Consider the following 8,217-nt stretch of genomic DNA (forward strand, 5'->3'; position numbering starts at 1 on the left):
TTGTTTCTTTGAAACAATCAGCGTTAAAAACTAGAGGCAAAAGTAATTTCTCAATATTTTTTGTTTTTTTAGTGAACAAAGAGTGAAACAGGTACAATAGAAACCTATGAAATACTTCATGCTCTTCCTTTAGGTCTTCAAAATTTTGCCTGCCTGAAAAAGAAAGCTGAGATTTTATCAAAAAAACAAAACACACCCCTACTGTGTATCAAAGAAAGCAAATTAATGACATAAAATTGACAAAAGATATATTAGCTTTGGGTTTCTGATCCTATTCACACCTATGTACCAATGAATTACATTTTCAAAGACTCAAATAACTTCAGTGATGAATTTTCTTGAAGTAGTTATGGAAAAAGTATAACCCTAAGTGAAACATTTTAAGGAAAATTACCTTTTTTGTTAACAGGCAGAGTTGGCTTAGTTCTGAGATGGAGTAATTTATAAAATTGCATGGTTGAGTGTAAGAGTGATGGAATACAAAAGACTACCTTTTCCTTTACTCCCTTTTATTCTGCACCACTTTTTGCTCAAGATGCTTTCTTCTTTCTCTGAGGGAATGACTGCCCCAGGTCACTCCTGAAAGTGATACAAGGAAAGAGTGGGAGGCAGAACCCCCTTCAAGCAGGGAAAACCAAAAACCTGAACACTTTGGACAGAAGCAGCTCTCCCCTTGGTGAAATAGGACAAAGCTGGCCAGGTCACTTGATTGGCCGATTGCTCTTCCTGGCCTACTTCAGAATATGATGAAACCAGTCATTTTTAGGGGATCAGATCCATTACCTGGGCCCTGGGATACAGAGCTCACAAGCTATATGCAAAACATGGAGAAATTTTGCCAGCTGTGATTTTTTTCAGCACACCCTCCTCCTGTTCCTCAACCCCCACAGATTTTGCCTCTGAGTAAACAATATAGGGTTTGACTATAGGGTGAGCAAAAACATCTACTAGCCCAGTAGGAATATTAACAAGTCAAAATTTAGGGGAAAGTGGTAGGTTTCAAGCTGGAAAAAAGTAGGATAATTGGACAGTGGAGGAATTCAGTTGTCTCTGTTGCCAGGGCTAGGTTGGTGCAGCACAGTTCTGTAAGTTTGACTTGATTTCACTGAGAAAATTGACTTGAATGTGTGTGTTAAACTGTGCAAGATAAGAAAAGAAACACATAGAAGTTAAATTTTGTGACTGCAGCAGTTAGCACGAAGGGATTAATTGAGGAAAACATTTCCTTGAAGTATATAAAGTTCCAGAAATAGAGTAGAAAATTAGTTGAAAACTCAGCAACCCTGATGATCAGCCCATTTGACTTGGAGACCAGTCCTCTCTGACTGGTAACCACCAACCAGTGGAGATGCATTCAATGCCTCATTAAGTTTGGGAGAATATTAACACCTAGTTCTGTAACTTGTTGTCATTATACTGCAAGAGTTCTCATGACATTATATTACAAAGGTTCCATATTGCTAGAGTTTCATACCTCCTTGATGTTTCTTGTAGGCAGCTCCTCTAGGCACTGACTCATCCTTGTCCTCACAGCAGCCAGCTGACTCCAGTCCCCATCAACCAACCAATCCACTCTTTTATAACACTCTTCTTCTTATTGGCTACAGCTGTGGCCTGGTAAAGTCAGGCCTGCTCCTAATCTTTAATAATTAACCCAGCTGCAGCTCTTTAGAGGGTAAGATTACTTTCTACACTACCTTTATTTACTTTTATTCTATCCCCCTACAGTAACTCATTAATCCTAGATATATCATTTGTATCAGCCAATAAATAGTAGCACTGCACTCTTTAATTGGCTATATTCTGCTTGGAAACTCTCCTTGAAAGTAAAAGGTGGCTGAGGGAAGCTCCCAATGCCATTTTTCCCTGACCTGGGTTTTGCTCTCAGAGCTGAAGCCCATCCCTCCTCCAGCACCCCCAATTGCAGCCCATAGCAAACACCCACACACCATGGCCATGCAGGAGGAGGTGGTGCTACCACTGCTACCACACTGGGCTATGTCTGTCCTCTCCTGTCACTGCCTGCAGAGTTTTTTTTAACTAGTATTTCTCCAAAGGTTTTGTCCAAGTATTTCCCCAAAGATTTTCTCCATTAAAATCTTTGGGGTCTGCAAATGAAAGATTCTTAATCTGTCTGAAAATCAAAGCTGGTGGGAAAAGAGCTGAATTTCAAAGGAAGTTAAATGATGAAGGTTTTAACCTCTAAAAATAATATATTTTATTTCTAAATATGTTTATATGGTGCAGCTAGGGGTAGTGCAACAAGAAATTGTAGAGTAACCATCCATGGCCAACTAATTGTTCTTCAGCAATAACTCTCAGTAATAGTTATTTTAAAATACAAATTATTTTTGTAAATGTATGTGTTATACATGTGCTCTAAGTTTCACTATTTTCTACTAATTAAATGGAATGTTGTATAAAATTACTGTATTTTTTGTCTGTATTTTCCTGAATAAGAGAAATTAACTATATGGCACCTATTTGATATATAAAGGTGTCCATGTAATTTTTCTTACAGATATGTTCAAGGAATAACCCATAATATGGAGAAAACCAAACCCAAGAAAAGAAAATAAGGAAATGGACAAAGGTATAATAGTCAATTTGTCACGTTTCAGTTCACTGCAGAGAACTGATGTCAGTTTTTCTGCAGATATCTCATGTAAAAATATGGAGCTTTCTTAGATGTGGTGATCCAAGTTTTGCTCTTAATTACACCATGGTTAAACTTTAACTTCATTACCTCGATCAGTTTGAATTACATGCTGCTTACTCTAGGTCTTTGAAGCAAAAAGAGCAATTTATCACAATTCACATTGCCTCAAACTTCTTTCTTGGCCTCCACGACTCTGAAAGAAACACAGATAATTTTTTATATGAGAAGGATAAGCATTTTTAAAAACAGAAAACCATTCAGATTTTTGAGAGTATACAAACAAGTCTCATAGAGACAAAAGGGTGTTTTTTTTCAAGTGAGGAAAATTGGCAAGGAAGTGAGGGAGTCATGGTCCCCAAAAGGTGTTTCATGAAGTGATGCTGACCACAGAGCATGTTTCAGTAGCAGATAGGGAGTGTCAGGTAAAGGAATTAAGTGCCTAATAAAATCCTTGAAAGAAAAGTAAAACCTCATAGCCTTTGTTGGTAGTCAGCTGAACCAGAATAAAATTATTTTCAGAACAGTTGGATTTGGAGCAATATTTTGATTGTAGGTGTCCTTTAGGGTCCTTATTACAGTAATATTCATAGTAGCTGGGCAGAAGATCCCAAGGCCTTGTCCTTCCACTGTATTCTCATTTGAATTCTTGGAAAATAGCTCATGTGGTGAGCCCTGTTGGTGCGAAATATCTTGTCTGTGAATGCCACCACAGAATATGCATGAGCTGGGACCCTAAACTCAACAGCATCAGGATTTGTTGCATTCTTTACAGAAAATATTTTTATCTGCAGCCCCTTTACATGTTAGAAGGTCCAAGTGCCCAGGTCTTTTATTACATCCAACTCAAATTAAGTTGTTGTTCTGTAGGAAAAACAACACTCAAAACCATTTTGTCTCAAAATTAAAAATTATCTTGGAGAGTAAACATCATAATTTTACTTGGAAATAAATTGCATGGAGGTATTACCTTAATTACTGCTATCATTATCTCCAAAATTAAGAATTAAATAAAATGTTTTCTTTGTAACAGAATTAAAATTTCTTTGAGGATTAATCTTTTCCACTTTTAAAGAAAATCCTCTTGATAAAAGTACTTTGTATAAAGTAGAGTATGTAAATGCTTTTCTCAATGACTTTTTTTCCCCCTCCAAAGGACCTGACAGAAAGAATGTCAATCCTTGAGCATAGCAGAACCCTCTTGTATTTTCCAAGATGGAAAATTACTCTTAGCAATTTGTTTTACCTCTGTATTTCAAGAGCTTTTCTGGACCAGGTAAATTGAGAATAATGCTCTTAAATTAGAGTTTTGCTTGTTATGATTACTTGATCAGATCTTAGCCATATTGGTAGGAAAATATGAGAAAAATCTCACTAGTCAACAGAAAAGAAACAAGTATCTACTCCTACAAAAGAGCTTCCTTGGGGAGTATGTGGTGAGCTCTCAGACATGGGCTCACTAGAACCAGGAATTATAAGGCTACTGGAAAAAAATCCTTTATTCAAAAGAGAAACTGCTGAAGTAACTAAATTATTGCTAATGTGGAAGGTGATTACAGCTCAGCTGTGGAAACCTGCATGGCCTTACATCACATCCCCAGCTAAAACACCTGGTGAGGCAGGGCAGGTGAGTTCTGTACTGTCAGACTGAGGTGGGAGCTGTGAGACAGGCACAGACAGAGCAGGGAGATGTTGAGGAGAAGCCTCCTGGAGAGCTGTGTGTGCTCTGCAGCATGGGAGTCTCAGGCTGAGCTGCATATTCCTGCAGCTAAAGAAAGATCTGTCTCTTGTGTACACAGGTCTGACTCCAAATCGCTTGGTAAACACTGTATTTCAGGAATTACCTCAGCATAACACATCTTACTTTTTTTGTTTAAAATTGAACAGTGGAAGGATTTGATTTATCTTATAGAAGCCAATAATACAACAGGTCAGTGATTTCCTACAATGAAAGGAGAGATGTATTTTTTTACACATTTACCATGCACAGAAATAACTTGGTTTTACCGCCAAAATATGAATAGGCTCCTGACATGTTACATGGAACTGCAAAAAGGAATATTATATTTAAAGAAATCATGAATTCAAGTCTGGAAAAGTGGATTATGTATTTATCCTGGTTATTAGATGTAGAAATTCTTAACAGTCATGTACCAGCTTTGCCAATGTAGTTTCAGGGCAAACAAAAATGGATTGCCATAATACAATTAATCTTTGAGTCTTGATGAAAATTTTATAACCTTTTCTATCATAAAATTAACAAATATTCTTTACAACTATAACACAACTGTTTTATGGTCAAAACAAAATTGACAAATATCTATTAAAAATATGAACTGAATAAAATTTTATCTTGAGTTACTGTTAGAAAGTCATTCAAAGTCCAGTAAAGTAATTTCGCTCCTATTTATGATTCGGTGCTTTGTGCAGAAAAACTTATCTACATTTCATGCCTTTAGACTTACAATGCCTATGATTTAATAGACAAAATTTTTTAAATACACAATTTAAATGTTTATATAAAACTCTTTTAGCTGTCCTCTGCTGGTCAGAAATTCAGTAGCATAGTACTACAAGTGTGCTATTCTGTATTCATGCATCACTACTTTCTCTCCAAAATTATAAACATTTAATAATGTTCCTCTGCTGTTCCAGCAGCCAGGCTAGCTCTCTGACACCACAGAGAAAGCTCTCTGTGGTATGTGCCTGAAAAATTAGAGAAAGGGGAGAAAACCCACAACATTATTACTTTGTTTCAGTCTGAGCATAATTCCCTTTTTGGCACTCTGTTTGGTCTGCAGGTAGGTCATTCTGTCTATCTTTCTCAGCTCCAAAACACAGACTCAGGTTACAGCCCTTCCTTGCTTGCATGGTTGTGTAGAGAAGCGTGACAGCATATGGTGCAGGAATAAGCAAAAGAAGTAAAGGATAAGATTGATTTTCAAAAGGCAATTTGTCTGAGACTTCCAAGACAGACAAATTGGTTTCCCCAGAGTCTGACCTCTGTAAAATGTTAAGATAAAAATGTTGGAAAGTACTGGAGCATAAATGCTCTTCTGATCTTAGGCTGTGTAGTCATGATCCAGACCATCTGCTGGGAGCCTTACATCACTTTCATTGCTTTATATTAAAAAAAAAAATTCAAAAAGCCCTAAATTTTTCGGGTGCCATTGTAAAGATGGATACTAAAAATCAGTTATATTTTCCATACTTGAAAGGTTAGTTGACAGTAAGTAATGGCCAACTGCTGAGGCATTGTATTCTAATGGGACATAGGGAGCGTCCACTTGGGACAGTGACTTAGATTTTAATAGCTGACTGTCAAAACTCAGTTCTGGCCAAATCTGTATTGTGACTTCCCTGAGTCACTGTCATTTTAAAACTTTTAGTTTCAAAGCCATTAATATCTTCATTTAGTTGCCAGCAAATTTTCTAACCTGCCTGATATTAATTCAAGAGAACAACAAAGCATTTGTGCATGGTAATTTCACAAATAAATGTTTCTATAAATTACAGTATCTCCAAGAATAATTTTTTTATAGCATTTCAACTCACAAGATGAAGATAGGTTCAAAAGTCCAGTGCATACAGTATATCAGTTTACTTGCTGTAATTGTAATAGTTTTATGGTAATATTCAAATAATTGGATTTATAGGTCACAATTTGAGACTTGGGTGCTTTGATATCATCTGACATCTCATTTGAAGGACTGAGTTTCTCACCAAATCTTTAGCAATATTTTAGCAATCTGCAAAATGAACTTTTCAATATCTACTCAAGTAGCCTTTGTAGGTCAGAGGTAAATTTGTGATTAGTGTGGATTCTGATTCCATCTAATTAAATATTAAATATTTTAAAAATATCGTAGTTTAATTTGAGACTCCTTTGAAGAATTATTTTTAAGATGTTCCTGTATCTTTTACCCTACTTTCCTTTGATTTTTACTTCTCAGTTATAGTTTTGAATTGCTTAAAATAAATGCAGGTCAGGAGTTTGCTAAGCTGTTATGCTACTGCAGCATTGATTGCTGGTGATAATCTCAGTGGTTTTAGAGTGACTTCTAATTCATGTGGTGTCTGTTTTGATTAGGTGCTTGGGGACAATATAGGCTAAAGGGGAAAACTAAATATGGAATGACACTTTAAAAAGCACAGCCCTGTTAAGTGCAGGCCCACCAAAATGAGCATCACTTCTTCATGGTCTTTGCTGTGCGTTGGAGTCTCCATTCAGTAAACTCTTGTTGAAGAATTGTGAAAGGTTTGACAGATGAATTGCTGAGGTAATTACTTAGTTCCTTTCCATCTCACTAGCTTTTTGTCTGATAAATGAAGGCTTAAATTCTGGTTTCAACAATTCTAATCTCAGTAGCACAGTCAATTACAGTAAAATGCCTATATATTTTTTCCAGAGTCTGGCCAATTTAAGATTTCTTCCTTCCAGTTGTTTATTGCTTAGGTCAAGAAATAGTACATGTATGATAAATCTATCCAGTCACAAATGAAAAGGAAATGAAACTTTCAGTGACCGGTGCATTTTTAGCTGATGCTGTTACCATCTACCAAATAATACCTTAATTCTGGTTTTAAGCAACAAATAAGTATAAAATGAAAGCTAAGAGAGAAAATTGCTGCTTTGTATAAATATCTCGCAAAAATAAGGAGAGAGATGACCCTCTTTTAGGAGAAAAAGCTAACAGACAATGTTGACACCAGAACACATTTTTAGAAATTTAAGAAAATAAAAATAGCCTATGTGCCAATGTAATGTTTTCTGAGTATATTATAGCATTTCTTTTGCCAGTGTGCCTTCCATAATTGCAAAAGCTACAGTGGTTTTAAGTTTCTAACATCTTTATTTTTGACACTATTGTGTTATGATCTTCTTTTCCTAGCTAACTATTACAGTGCAGTCAGCATTCATTCTGTATGAACTAAGGCTACATTAAAGTCACATATAGTACAAATTTTACTGTCAGATACTGATGAATGCTGATTGTCAAACATTTCATTGAATTCAATACATATCTCATGCAACTTGAATATAAATGCCATGTCTAAATCTAAACTTTTCAGAAGTGTTTGATAACTCTCAGTAGTGCTCTTAGTATCAAGTATCAGAATATATGATATATAAAGGAATTAACAAATACATTCTTTCCTGCACATGTTATTTCAGTGAAAGATTTTTTTTCTGCATTTAGTTGCTTTGGAAATTAAAGCTCCATGAAAACCCAGTTTAGCACATTAGCTAGTTTCCTGAAGTTTGATTATGAATTGCTTTCTATCTTTGCAGGAAAGACATTCTTTATGTTAAGCAAAGCACACATTTCAGTGTCAAGCTTGACATTCTTCTTTTAGTCCTTTGATATGTTAAATAAAATAGAACTCAGACTGCAGTGGGTAAGGTGTTTTTTTAAATTTCCATAAACAGAACTGGCTTATGTCTTACAGTAGAAATGATCCTGTCAAATCCATATGCCTTTCTAAAGCTCAGATGTGATTGCTGCAAACAAAAATTTAAAGCTGATGTAGAATCATAAGGTGATACTTGGTGGGATCAC

The sequence above is a fragment of the Ammospiza nelsoni genome, chromosome 5 (genome assembly GCF_027579445.1).
Source record: "Ammospiza nelsoni isolate bAmmNel1 chromosome 5, bAmmNel1.pri, whole genome shotgun sequence".
Classification (NCBI taxonomy): domain Eukaryota; kingdom Metazoa; phylum Chordata; class Aves; order Passeriformes; family Passerellidae; genus Ammospiza; species Ammospiza nelsoni.